The sequence below is a fragment of the Pieris rapae genome, chromosome 23, assembly GCF_905147795.1.
Source record: "Pieris rapae chromosome 23, ilPieRapa1.1, whole genome shotgun sequence".
Lineage (NCBI taxonomy): Eukaryota > Metazoa > Arthropoda > Insecta > Lepidoptera > Pieridae > Pieris > Pieris rapae.
The window spans coordinates 3,397,593-3,413,132 of record NC_059531.1 but is presented as its reverse complement, the minus strand read 5'-3'; positions in this window follow the sequence as shown (position 1 = coordinate 3,413,132).

Sequence of the window (15,540 nt, the reverse complement as noted above, 5' to 3'; positions counted from 1 at the left end):
TTATTTAGTACTCCTACAGCTAACATAAATTATATATATTAACAAACAAATACACAGAGAATATAGCCAAAAATGGAATACATGATACATTTAACAACAAAAAGATTTATAAAAGGGAACAAACAAACAAAAATTATTTATTACATTTGACTAATTGTGATTTAATTTATTTAACTAAGCCTCGATTAGTTGTGTGATGATGTAAAAGTGTGGGTATGTACGTGATGGTGTGTATGTGGGGTATTAATCAGAAAAACTCCTTAGAACCCACTTCACCACCATAATGTCGACTCTGATCCTTGTTGTGTTGTACTTCCGAATTACGAGTCCTTGGCATTCCCAAAACCGTTAATTAAACAAAAAGATTTATTCCCATAAAAACTTAGGATTCACATAATTATAATTCATTGCTTTGTTTCTAATTTACTGTTATCACAAATTATGTAGAAATAATACTTCGGAACGGCGCGATGGGGTGCCGCAGTTTTAATTAAACGTTAAGTTATTGTTTAACTTTATTAATTTCTGCTCCTGCTACCGTATTCTAATAAAAATGTTGGAAGCAACAGTTCGCGGCTTCGGTTAATCTTAGAGCTGGGGCACTGTTCCTGGCAGAAACTCTCTCAGAACTCAGAAAGGTAAGTGGAAACTCAGGGCAAGATCTATGGGCACTTACAATTTGCTCAGACTTAACTTTCGAGTTAAGTCATAATCGGTATTTATAGAGCAAACTGCGAATCTGTCTGAGTTCTAGCTTAGCTTGATATCAAGTCCACGAAATCAACACCAAAATCTTTGAATATAAGCCTAACAATAATAATAGCCAAAAATTTACTTAGCCATCATATCTTTTACTTGACTTTAACGCTGGCAGTATTCCTGATCCTATATTATATTTTTTTCCAAAAAAATGTCTGTTTCTTTTAAAATAAATGATACATAAGACTGCGTTATTAAAAATAAAAAAACGCACAATAAACAATATAAAAATAGGGCATGAAAATGTCATATTAATAAGAACAGTTATTTATAATTGTTATCAAAACATATATTACGTAGTCTCAAAACTCTCCCACAAATAAAAACCAATCATGTGAAGGTCAATACGGCAGTGATCTGTAACTTCTGGGAGAAAGAGAAGAAAAAGGCCGGCAACGCACTCGCGATGCCAGAGGGCTCGCGAGTGCGTTGCCGGCCTTTTGATTCGTTCCACAACTGAGCGTTTTTAAGGCAGTTTTAACCAGCTGCCCACTGAAGTTTTTCTCTCAGAAGTTACAGATCACTGCCGTTGTCCTGCCTGTTCTATTAAAAAAAATAATAATTAAGCATTAAAATACAGAAGAAACAGATCAGTTTGTATCCTTTTTTACGTTCGGACCAATGAGGACCAACGTTATTTGTAAGAATCGAAGAATGTACAGAATCGTATCTGCAGTAAACAACTCTTTGAGTACATGCGAAGCAGTTTTATGAGTCTTCATATCTTCAGGCATATGATGCTGCAGCCAATGTTGATCCGCTACCAATAATACCAATTGCCAAGTAGAAATATATTTATTTATTTGTTACAAAAATACATACATTATCCTTACAGACTATGCCAATACGATAATGTCGAGAATCATTTAATAAAATATAATAAAGTGCATATATAATATTAAACACATAATATAAACAATATCAATTAATATCTATGTTACCCGCTCTACGCCCCTGACTTGCGAATAACAATTAATTTAATTTGTTTTTTATTGACGTTCATAAGTGTACATGTTTACCTATATGAATAAAGATATTTTTAAGTTTGAGATCGCTACTGTGAATTCACTCTGCGAACATACAAATATGTCGATAACTTAACATCAGGTGAGCCTCCTGCCCGTTTGCCCCCTGTTCTACTAAAAAAATTGGTACTAAGAAACCCAGTTCTTGAAGTACACTTGGGTTGCACACTACACCCCTAAAGACTTTCAGTACGTAGTATGACAATTGTAAGTCCCGTCTGTTTTTGTATTTCTTAATCTAGTCTATAGGTAGTTTATTGTGTAACTTCTTTTCTCTTTTATCATTGTAATTTTCCATTTAAATGTTGTGCACACTTGTCGTTCATGTATGTATAGGGTTTTTTGTATGTGTTTTATTTATTTATTTATTTCAAACATACACACATTATCTTTACAGCCTATGCCAATACAACAATGTGGAGAAATATTTAATAAAAATATAATAATGTATATAAAAATTAGACACATAAATTACACAATATCGCTACTGTGAATTCACTCTGCGAACATATAAATATGTCGATAGTGTCGGAGACAGCATTAAGAAGGCGCAACGTCAACGGGGATCTGTGCAACAGACAGGTTCTTGCCTTTGGTATCGCAAATAACCTAGGCCTTCGCCGTCCCATAGGTACTAATAAGCCCAGTTCTTGGAGTACACTCGGGAACTAGTACACTTGTTATATGTGTTTGTGTGTCGTATGTACACATCTTAAATACTTCCTCGATCGATAAATGCTCAAAAGACAAGTGTTTAGCAGAGCGAAACCACACTATATACTTCCACGGTACATAGGCACGCGTTGTGGTTATATATCATTGAATTTTCCACGGTTATTCATTTATTTATTAAGGGTCGTAATAAATTGCGTTAAGTGGGGGCGGCCGGAGTCCCGCGGAGCTCTGCGGGGGTGCCCATAACCTCGGGAAAAACGCGGCTCGGCCATAAGTGCCTCTACACAAACCAATATTACGATAAGGGTTGAACTAATACAAATGTAATTTACTTAAATGAGTTTTTATTGGAAAAATACGAAGGATATTACTTAATAAACATTTGTAAACGACACGTGGCAGCGTAGATTAAAGAGTTAAAAGTCGGCAACGCACTTGCTGCTTCTGGAAATGTCCATGGGTGATGGTATCACTTAACATGAGCTGAGCATCCATCATATATGGGGTACTGTGTTAAATGTTACATTATAAAAAACAAAAATCATTTATTCATATAGGTATCATAATGTACAGTTATGAACGTCAAAAATAAGAAATATTCATTAAATGATTCAAATTTTACATTTACAGCCAGTTCTCAAATCAAGGGCGTAGAAAGGAAGAGAAGAACTGGCAATAATCTCTCCACCACTCTTTTTAATCGCCAAGTTTTTTTTACATAATGTTTGTAAGGAGCTGCAACTATTACACCATGTTCCATATGACATCTTGAGTAATAAAGAATAATAAAGTAAATTGAATTAAAATACCTTTTGACATATTAAAACTAAATGAACGATTTTTTTATATTAAAAGTAAACTTTGTAAACAAGCATATTACAAATAAGAGGATTATATTCAAGATAACAAACATGCTGGATGTTTCCAAGCATTTCCTTCCGTTTCCAAGTTTCCTGCTCCATTTGACAATCATAGAGCCTTGACAGAATCAATTGGTTGCTGATCTAATTTAACATATTTTTCTTATTTTTTATTTTACAATACTACAAACTGTAATTATTTTATTTTTACTGTCACACTGGTATATAGTTTTTTTTTATAACTTTTTAATGTATACGGTTTTACGAATATTCTACGGTTTCGATATTTGTAAATATGTGAGGTACATGATTACAAACAATTTGAATGATTTAGATTTTATATTTTTATAGAGCTTTAAGAGTTTTTTTGAGCATAGGTATGTAAAGTAAACTGCCTAGAAACTGCGCGTTTTTCTAGGCAGTTTTTGCCGCGCGGCACCACTTTGTGGAACCCGCTGCCGACAGAAGTATTTCAGAACCAATTCGACTTAGGGTCCTTCAAGAAAAGAGCGTACCAATTCCTAAAAGGCCGGCATCGCACTCGCGAGCCCTCTGGCATTGAGAGTGTCCAAGGGCGGCGGTATCACTTAACATCAGGTGAGCCTCCTGCCCGTTTGCCCCCTGTTCTATAAAAAAAAGTAAAGATGTAATAATACCTAAACGTGGAAACTGATAATTGGGAATGCATCATATTAATTATATAATATTGAGCCTTTTTTAGCTGTAAGTTACCCTAAAATTGTAAAATAAAAATAAAATACATAATTAATACAGGTCGTATAGTAGTTTTATTATTGGAGTACACTGTCTTCACACACAATTATTTAATTAATGTATACAAATTTTGTAAATCCTATTTTAAGAGAGTAAGGGTCTGTTTCACAATGTATGGATAAAGTGCCAAACAGCTATGCAACACTTAAATTATTCGAAAGATAAAAGTTCCGAATGAAAATTTCGCGTTTCATGACGAATAGCGCTATCTGACAGTCGTGAAACGCAAAAATACTATTTATCCTACCAATAAGTAACAAATAGCTTATTTGGAACTTATTCGGACATTGTGAAACAGGCCCTAAGTGTGGAGCATCTGTTCCTTTCTTCTTCTCCACAAGAAACTACAATTTGGAAGAGCCAACTACAATCATGTGTACCAATGTAGTGTTGCAATATATAGTCAATGTATAATCATAGTTAAATTAGCTCCTCTTAAAGTTTTTTTTACTAGTAAAATCGAGTGTATAACATATATAAATTAATTAAAAACAGCTAAAATATCTAGATAATATATATATAAAATATAAAAGAAAGTGAACAAAATTGTTTCATTATTTGTATCATTTTTTTATTTATTGTTTTCTTTTCTTACTAGGCCGCCTGTTGCATCCCTTGTAATTTATATATATTGTGTTATTTGTGTTTCTTTCTAGCAACGAAGTATGAATAAATTAATAATTATTATTATTAATATAATATTTATTTATTAATAATAATAATAATAAATATTATTATTATTATTAATAAATAAATAAAATTGGAGTCTTTCCTCCAATTTTGTTCACTTTGGAGTAGAGACTCATGTGTTTCAAGTGAACAGGCGTTAATTGCTTTTCTCCACTACTTTGGCTGGTGCTTTTCTCCATCAACGAATAAGTATAGCATTACCGCGAGGAAATGTTGCCAGCGTTAAAGGTACCCTACCACAGGGACCAAACTTTCTTTTTTAAGCATAGATTTTATCGCTGGAATTGAGCGCGGCGACCGAATCAAGAAATTCCGTAACGAAAATAACCTAACACACTATGACGTAAAGGTGCGCCCAATATGCATTAGAGCAGGACAGAACGCATACTGCGTGTCGCATCTCTCTGACGAGATCGGTAACGTAAGCGCGGCCGGTACGCGTTAGAGTGAGACAGACTATATAGGACTAATAAAAAAATAAACAATTATAATTGCATAGGCAGTCCCCGAGTGCCACACGTTTCATTTTTTGTTTTTTCATTTGATTAATATTTTTTTTTTAAGTTTTGAAATTTTCTATACAACATCTTTTAGAATCTCACTCATAGATCAGACTTTATCTTGAATGTACAACGAATTAAACGGACAAAGAATATTATTAATAAAAGTTTCGACAATTTCACTGATTTATTGATTAGGAAAGTACACAAGGGAGTCTATCAAGATCTCGCCAATCAACTCCATTGAATTTTGAATATCGCTGTAATTGATAATTTTGGTATATCGCTATTTTGATCGCATATTGATAATAACTAATTTGTAACCATTCTTTATTTAACATCAGTATCTATAGAGATATTTTTATATGTGAATTTATTAATTAAAGTTTATGACATCATACAAAATCTACGGTCAATGTCACAAAAAAATTAAATACAAAAATTAATATATGTACTAGTAATTTTTGCTTATTGTTTAGCAGAAAAATTACCATCAAAACAACGTATTGGGTATGAGAACATAACTATGCTGTCTTCAAAAATGATCAGGCTACTACCGAATATTACCAGCTCCGCGAAGAATTCGAATGGGAAATGCCTGAACTCCTATGTTGCTATATTTAAGATTATTTGGTTGCCAGTTATAAAAAAAAGGAAAATGTTTGTATGGCTGTACTTTTAGTAGATACACTGGTTCCTGTGGCTTCATTACGGTGACAGATTACTCATGAGGTGTTAAGAGTTAATTTCTTAAACACCAGACACCGCTTTGTAAATTATACATTTTTTGTTTAATTTTAAATAATTAAATTTATATATAACCTATAATTTGTTTTACCAAACCCAATAACCTATCTGAATCAATTTTTGATAGACATGGCCATTTTAAACCAAATATTGATAAAAGTGTGCCAATAACCAGATTGAAAACAATCTGAGATCGTGACAGTCGATCGCTCTCCTATCTGCATTCCCAATAACCAAACCCTACGAAGAGCAAGAATAGCAAGAGCAAGATAGAGCAAGATAGAATGCAATCTCTTCGCTCTTTACACTCATATTTGATAACAAATATAAACCAAATAAAGTAAATAAAATCGTACAAATGATATTAAAATATAAATATGTCTATGTTTAAAACATCAAATAGTTTTTTAAATATTTTAAAAACAGCTGTAAGTTAAAATCCAAAGATAGGATATTGGCACAGTTGAACTGTCATTTTCATACAAAGGTCTATCCACATACACCGATCCGACCTACCATAGATAGCTTGTATCGACAGATGGCTATCACAATTCGTCGATCGGTTATTGGCACACATTTAACAATATTTGGTTTAAGATTGTCATGTCTATCAAAAATGTCTAAATGGATTATCTATCTCAGATGGTCAAAGAGCATTGAGATTGGTTATCGGGTTTGGGCATGAGGCAGCAATCTCAAATATTTGAAGGGGATAACCTTAAAAGTTTTCTTCTGAGACATGTCGAACTATGGACAGAAGATAGGAAGGCTGGTAAAGCGACACTGGAAATTTTGCGAGTCGCTAAACCACCATAACAGATGGGTTGGGATGCAAGCATCCCAAAGGCAGCAGCATTTGTTTCTAATTGTATAAATATTCTCTATCTATCTAATATCTAATTCTAATCTATATATCTATATAATTATATAATTCTAAAACCGTTAATCTAAAGGTATTTGAAATGAAGAAATAAAAATTGTTTCTCACAGACTTTCGATGACAGTATTCAAATTGTCCCCAACTTTTTAACAAATTTAAATAATCGCAGCGTCAAACGACCCATTTGTCGCGGTATTGCTTTCCGTGAGTTGATTTTTAAGCTATTTTCAAAATTTCGATTCGTCGCGTCCGATCTGACGCGGCGCGGTGACTTTGATCGGTTTTTGTGGGCGTCGGAGGCACTCCCTTTTACTAGCTGTACTTTCGCCCATGTATTTTTATTATTACGACCATATACTATGACTTTTAAAAGGAAAATCCGCGGAAAAAATCTACGGAGAACGGACAAGAGTGGCCCAATAAATTTAAGATAGATGTATCAACTACATAGTATAAAACAAAGTCGCTTTCTCTGTCCCTATGTCCCTTTGTATGCTTAAATGTTTGAAACTACGCAACGGATTTTGATGCGGTTTTTAATAGATAGAGTGATTCCAGAGGAAGGTTTATATGTATAATAACATCCATTAAATAGTGGAGAAGTACTGTTATTTTTGATGTTTCTAATGTGATGTCGTAAATAATTACATTTTTTCCGCTTACATTGCAAACGCAGGCTGAACCCTACGAGTTTTATCAAAATACATAATGTACTAAGTTTGAACACATTGAAAAGGTCTACAGAAAAGTCCGTGATGGTATATGTCTATCTCTTATGGATAACCCACATTTTTACATACAACGTTCACAGATTTTTTGTAGTGTATTTAGTATCAGCATTGCACCCGTGCGAAGCCGGGGCGGGTCGCTAGTTAGGTATAAAAATAATGTAATATTCTCATTTAGTTATCTGGAATTATAAAGAAATAGATATTTTAACTTACATCTTAAAAATAATTCAGTTTGTTCTTTATGCCCTTCAGGCACCAAAACGAAACCTTACCTTACCTTTAGATTTTTGAATCTGATTCATGATCATTTTAGTAAATCTAATAAGCAAATAGGTGATCAGCCTTCAGTGCCTGACAGACGTCGTCGACTTTTTGGGTCAAAGACATGTCGGTTTCCTCACGATGTTTTCCTTAACCGTTCGAGCAAATGTTAAAATGCGCACATAGAAAGAAAGTCCATTGGTGCATAGCCGGGGATCGAACCTACGACCTCAGGTATGAGAGTCGCACGCTAAAGCCACTACGCCAACACTGCTCAGTATATAATAAAGTCCCACACCAAAAGTATCGGTGATATTGGAAAGTTTTATAAAAAAAACATTTTTGAAATAGAAAAGAACCCATAAGAAAAATGTTATCAAGGAATTTGATTTGTTTTGACAGAGATATAGATTTCAGTCTGCCTGGATTTTTTACAATTAATAGTGATAAGCTTAACTTACATAGTTATTTTTTTATATTTGTTTATTTAATATTTTAGAATTTACTTATTTACTTACATAGTTGACGTGTGAGTTTAATATTTTGCAGTCATATTTTTTTTTATAGAACAGGGGGCAAACGGGCAGGAGGCTCACCTGATGTTAAGTGATACCGCCGCCCATGGACACTCTTGATGCTAGAGGGCTCGCGAGTGCGTTGCCGGCCTTTTAAGAATTTGTACGCTCTTCTTGAAGGACCCTAAGTCGAATTGGTTCTATTATATTTCCTTGCTTTCGTGTTGTTTTAGGGACTACAATAAACATAAATATATAAAAAAATCCAATCGAAAGCTCTGATAATAGAAAAAAAAATGAATTAATTATCCACAATCGATACAGCAAATCATTGAAAATACGGGTTGAAGCAAAAAGAGGCAATCGTCAACGGTGTGCGTTTCGAATCGTTTCATTTCCATTTCGTTTTTGCTTCGGCATGTGGCAGAGATCTGTTGATTTCCAACTATTAATTACATCTATTGTGATATTATAATCGATCTTTGATACGTAAATAATAGATAGTTTTTGAACGAAATTCCTTTGAACGTATTGTTTGTAATGAAACACATGACTGCAGATCTCTAATAAAATAACATGGCATAGATTATAAACGTGCTTTTAAAAACTAAATATTTTGACTGAATTAAACTTTTTTGTATTATTTTAGATATCGTTTATTTGTATAATTTCAGTGTAATTTTATTTTATTTTATTTAGTTATTTATTTCGAAAACGCTGGTAAGCGATAAGGCCATCCGTAATAAAAAAAATATTTGTTAAAAACAAAGTTAAATAAACGTACCTTTTGATACCTTTAGCTCATCATCCCATTTGACTAAGAGGGTCACACAACTTAGGTCACAAAACTTACCGATACCGAGTTTTTTTTTTAAACTTTGAAATCAATTTAATTTTAGTTTTAAATATAGTAATTCTAATATATGTAATAACTAACCTTAAAATGTAATCATTAAAATATATTATTAAAAGGAGTCCCTTTAGGCAAGTTTCCGAAGATACTGGCAGCGTTCCCCCTTTGAATAGCTGGACTAATTCTTTGTCCGAGGTAGCTGCCAGCTCTTCGGTCTCCAGTCATGTCGGCTAACCTTTTTGATATTTCCCTAAAAAGCCTTATCGCGCTAGGACCCCACGGACCAAGGGTCTCGACACCGAATGGGACAAAATCATATTCAGAGCCTACACGTATTACAGATTCAATTTTAGTTTTCATACTATATAAATATATTATTTTCTCTTTGTCATTATTATGTTTGACTATAAGTGCTTCTAACATTAAATATAGTATTTTATATCTCTTATGTACGAATGTATGAGCGTGCCGATAGTTGAAAAGCGTTTGTTAATAAATAAAAATAATAAAGGAAACTTTTTGGTGCCCTCTCGTTTAATTGAAACATTAATTTTTATTCCGATAATCTGTGTATGAAGTTTGTTATTATTGAATGCATTTGATATGTGTAGTTTTTATGTTCGAAATTCAAATATATAAAGACACATTCGATAATACACGGGGCAAGAATAAAATAACATTCGCATTTATTCAATCATTATTAAAAAAAACATTATCCACAGTTTCTAGAGTTTAAAGTACGTTTTAATATCACTCTTATTATAGTTAATAGGTAACATAAATCCTGGCGATAAATTAAAAAAAATCTATTAACAAAACGAAATATAAACAGAATATAATAATATTTTGTTTTTAAGAGAATGGCTGGAGAGGTATATCTAATCTCATAAATATTATCTAGAGACTAGTTAAAACAGTAAATTAATCTGGATACACCTTCTAACTAGGCGTAACAAATGTTTGTTATCATTATTTCAAATTAGTTTTTTATATTATATAATTATAAAATTGTACAGAAATAAACTCCTAACAACAACAAAAAGTATTTTAGATTATTTATCCATTCAACTATAATCTATATACATTTGCAAGCAGATAATAAATAGCCTAACACTAACCAACATAAACTCTAAATTAAAAAACTACTTTTACATGCATTTGTCGCGCTACTAAACAAGACTGCTATGGTTACATTAATACAAACCACAGCGGTTTTCTAATGTAACCATTTATTATATATTATATTATTTTTTTAAATGAAAGAAGAAAAATATACATAAGCTATAAAGATGGCCAATTTTAATTAATAATTCGCACCGATGCTCGAATGATCCACTCATTAAATCGCATGATGCGCGGGCGACGACGTGTATAAATTGCTCAATTTACTTCCGAGCAAATGGTGCATTTAATTATTTATCATGGTCCATTAATTATACGACACGACAACGACTATCGTATCGTTATTTATACAGGGATAAAAATCCGAGCGATGTGGGATTACTTTGGATCTTCTACCGCACTTACCATGGATTAAGTAGCAGCTAACTTTCATCACAAATACGCGCGTATCACGCAGACGTACGTCTCACAAATGAGCGTTTTAAGTCGTGCTTCGGTCCGTGCAGTCGGTTTTGTGCAAAATTCTAGTCTAGGCTCTGAATATGATTTTGTGCAAAATTTGCTAGTACAGTCAAAACCGTTTCAGACGACATCTTTTATACGATTATATTAACCAAAGTTAATGATCCCGGCTGAATTATATTATTTTATTAAAAACATCGTATCGGCTGGTACGACTATCGGTTTTACGACCAAATGATTAGTATATGGTTATAACAGATTTTGACTATGGTTTAAGGTATATAATTTAGCCCATATATAAAGATTGAACAAAATGTGAAGCGGGAAGGATTGGAAAATGGTAGCGTGGTTGAGAGACAAGTGAAAGAATTTGGAAGTCTTCTTTCATGGGAGGTCGCGCACTATTAAACATAATGATACAGGCTTAATCTAAGCCTGATTGTGTATCCGAATACAGGCTACTATTTATTTATGCTGTAAATTTTTCAGTTAAATTTTATCGTGTCGTGGTCGTGTGATATAATGGCACGCCATGCATGCGTGTACGTTCGGCTCCTTGTGTACGCCGAGGCCACAGCAGGAGCCTGCGATGATACCTTTGCTTATAAGCAGACTCCTTGTTGTAATTTAATTTGTACTATTTTAATCAACGTACCATGTATTAGTCATTCAATAAACGAAAATATCCCGCCTTACATATCTACGTCTACTCCTGATTCCTTTATAGGCAAGAAATCTCATCACGTCACTTTTGGAAAAACAGAAGAAAAAGAGAAAAAGGAAATTTGAATTGCCAATAATTTTTCATCCTCCGCCTACCACATAAACCTTTCTCTCTGACAGTCTCCTTTCGAATGTTCGATGCTCTCTGCATACCATAGAAATTCGACCGTGCCAGCCATATACTGGTAAAGTACTTGCCTGGTACCGCACAACCCTCCGTAAGGCGGAGAGCAATATAGAAATAATCTTACTCCACCGAGAATCGAACCAGATAGGTGAAGGGTACCTAACGGAAAAGTATTTAATAAGTCCGCTAAGAAGAAAGGTTAAGAAACAAGACATTTTTGATTGGGATTTCACATTTAGTAATTTCTAGAAGGAAATTAAACTATTTACTTAGCCTTTTAGTTTTAGTTAGTTATTAATATTCTATTTTTCTGTAGATTGAGGTTGTATAGATAATAATATATTTATTTTTATATAACTTCTGGTTATACACTTCTTGCGCTCAACATTTTTGTGTTTTCTTTTCTTACTAGGGTTGCCTGGAAGAGAGCGAAAAGGCCGCCCGTTGCATCCCTTGTAATTTTTATGTGTTGTATTATTTGTGTTTCTTTGCAACGAAGTGTGAATTAATAAATAAATAAATTTGTGGCTTCGAAAGTACTAAATAACATTAGCCGTACACCACCGACGAATACGAACTTCGACTTCTTTTCAAGGAGCCTACTGCTTCTTTAAAGGGCGGCAGAAACACTTCATCAGCTGAGTCTCCTCTGCTCCCTGGTCTTTAAAAAACTATGCTTCACCTAAAATGCCTGAACCTTAAATATATCTGATGAGGAACCAACAGGCTCTTAGAGTCCTTACAAATGGGCGTACCTATTCTTAAGGCCATATCCCAGGACGAATTGCTGTTCCAGTCTCAGGATGCGGTGCGCAATGAAGAGCTGGAGTTATGTAAAACATTGAATTACCGTAATTTTATCATTTTTATTTTGAAATTAATTACATGGCTTGCGATAAAATATATGGCGTAAATTTTAAAATCATGTTCCATATACATTTTCGTCATAAAATGAATTCATTGTCACGTGTGTGTATAAATCAGTGGTACTACAACCCCTTAGGTCTTGGCCTCAGATTTCTGAATCTATTTCATGATCATTTTTTAAAATCTAAAAGGCTAGTTGATCAGCCTCCAGTGCCTGACACACGCCGTCGACTTCTTGGGTCTAAGACATGTCGGTGTCCTCACGATGTTTTCCTTCACCGTTCGAGCAAATGTTAAATGCGCACATAGACAGAAAGTCCATTGGTGCACAGCCTGGGATCGAACCTAGGACCACAGGTATGAGAGTCGCACGTTGAATTTATGAATTCATTGTCAAAGTGTCAAAAATGTTTGGTTTTTTGAGGCTGATCACCTACTTGCCTATTAGATTTAAAAAAATGATCATGTAACAGATTCAGAACCTCATCTCTTTTTCTTGAAGCAGAAATATTCTTTTTTTTTTTATAGAACAGGGGGCAAACGGGCAGGAGGCTCACCTGATGTTAAGTGATACCGCCGCCCATGGACACTCTCAATGCCAGAGAGCTCGCGAGTGCGTTGGCGGCCTTTTAATAATTGGTATGCTCTTCTCTTGAAGGACCCTGAGTCGATTGGTTCGAAGTACTTCGGTGTCTTTCGATTAATAACACGATTGAACCTATCGCCCTTAACAGTACATGAATTAATTAATTCTCAACCTGTCAGCTAACCATGACTATTGATATCGGTTCTATGATACGCCGACGACTTTTTGCCGACGATTCAAAACGAATTAGATTCGGCTAAATGATGGTTATCATTGTGAGTTTCTCAAGATGTTTCGTCCACTTTGCCACGGTTTAAAGCGATACAGAAAGAAATCAAGAAGTTTCTGAAGTATAATATCATAATCACGGTAATACTATGTATAATATAATGTTATACATAATATTACCGTGTCATAATATACTAGCTGCCCCCGCGAACTTCGTTTCTCCTTAATGAGATTTTACTGAGCCTACCTGATAAGTACATACCACCATGAAACTTTTGCTATGCTATCCCAGAGACGGTTCGGTTTTCCAGAATGAAATCTTTTTAGGTTGTTCAGTGAATTTTTCTCTGTATAAACCTCAGAGATCACAACATAACTTTTGAATAACGAAATAAAAAAAGGGGTTGATTGTAAAGGGTTCAAAATTCAGAGTTATAAGTTTACTAATGCTGTATCAAAAAAAAAAAATTTTATTGAAGAAATTTAGGGGTGGACTGGACTACCCTTAACATTTAGGGGGATGAAAAATAGATGTTGTCCGATTCTCAGACCTACCCAATAAGCACACAAAATTTCATGAGAATCGGGTAAGCCGTTTCGGAGGAGTTTAACCACAAACACCGCGACACGAGAATTTTATATATTACCTAGATATAAATTACTTTCGTGTCGCGTTGTTTGTCCGCGATGGACTCCTACACTACCGAATCGATATTTATTATTATACGGTTTGATTAATATCAAATTTGCATTATGCAGTTTTATCTAACTTACATAGGATAGCTTACATCTCAATTTATACCCGTATAATATCATTTGCAAATATTTGTTTACAATAAAATAATATTATATATAATACAAACTACATAGTAAAATAAATTGATAAATAGAAAATGAGGTCCTGTTTCACAATGTCCGGATAAGTTCCAAATAAGCTATTTATTACTTATTGTTAGGATAAACAGTATTTTTGCATTGCACGACTGTCAGATAGCTATTCGTCATGAAACGCAAAGTATCTAATTCGGAATTTTTTCTTTCGAATAATTTATGTGTTGCATAGCTTTGGTACTTTATCCATGTATTGTGAAAGAGGCCTTAAAACTAATTTAAAAAGTTTGGTCTGTGTGGCAGCATTTACCTCGCTGGGGATAATTTACCTGGGGATAATTCTATAATATCTCATAACAATCTTTACTGGAAAAACAATTTTTTTCTACATCTATCTCTTTCTATCACAGCGTAAATTTAATTTGACAGAATTACACGAATGCAATTAAAATTAGTGTATCTAAACTTCGTTTTCAAATCAAATCAAAAATCATATAGGTAACATAATATACACTTAAAACGTCAAAAAAAAGTACATTAAATGATTCAAATTTTACATTCCTAAAAGGCTGGCAACGCACTCGCGAGCCCTCTCGCATTGAGAGTGTCCATGGGCGGCGGTTAAGGTATCACTTAACATCGGGTGAGCCTCCTGCCCGTTAGACCCTTGTTCGATAAAAAAAAATACTGCCAGTTCTCAAATCAAGGGCGTTGTATCACTATTTTTAAATTAAAGAATCTTTTTAGTTATTAATAACGTCTATTAGAATTTAATTCTTTAGTCTGCAAGGGTAGAACACCATCTGGTACATTTTGTTCAATAGCGGTGTCCTGCGGTGTCATTGTTCATGGTAATTTGTTGGCAACATCACTCGAAAAACACCCAGTAAATAATTACGTTATTTTTAATCTACAGGGAACCGTTGGCTATTTTAAAGGAATTGCGTATTGTTTTCGTTCGAATTATTAGAGAAATTCTAGCCGTAAATAAAGGATTCCATTAATTATTTAAATAGTATGGAACATAGTATTGTCTTTTATTAACATAACTTTTACACATTTAAAGAAAAACACTTTTTAACGGATTGAAGTTATGTATTATTATAATTATTTAAACATAATTTTAAATTTAACCGACGTTTCGTTTTCGTTTACACCTTTGTCTTCAGTCACCGTGACTACGCACGCTGTAAAGCAAGCAATATATCAAAAAAACTAGTCGACATCACAGGAGAACGAAGAGCTGGCAGCTACCTCGCACAAAGAATTAGTCTAGCTATTCAAAGTAATATCGCCGCCCATGGACACTCTCAATGCCAGAGGG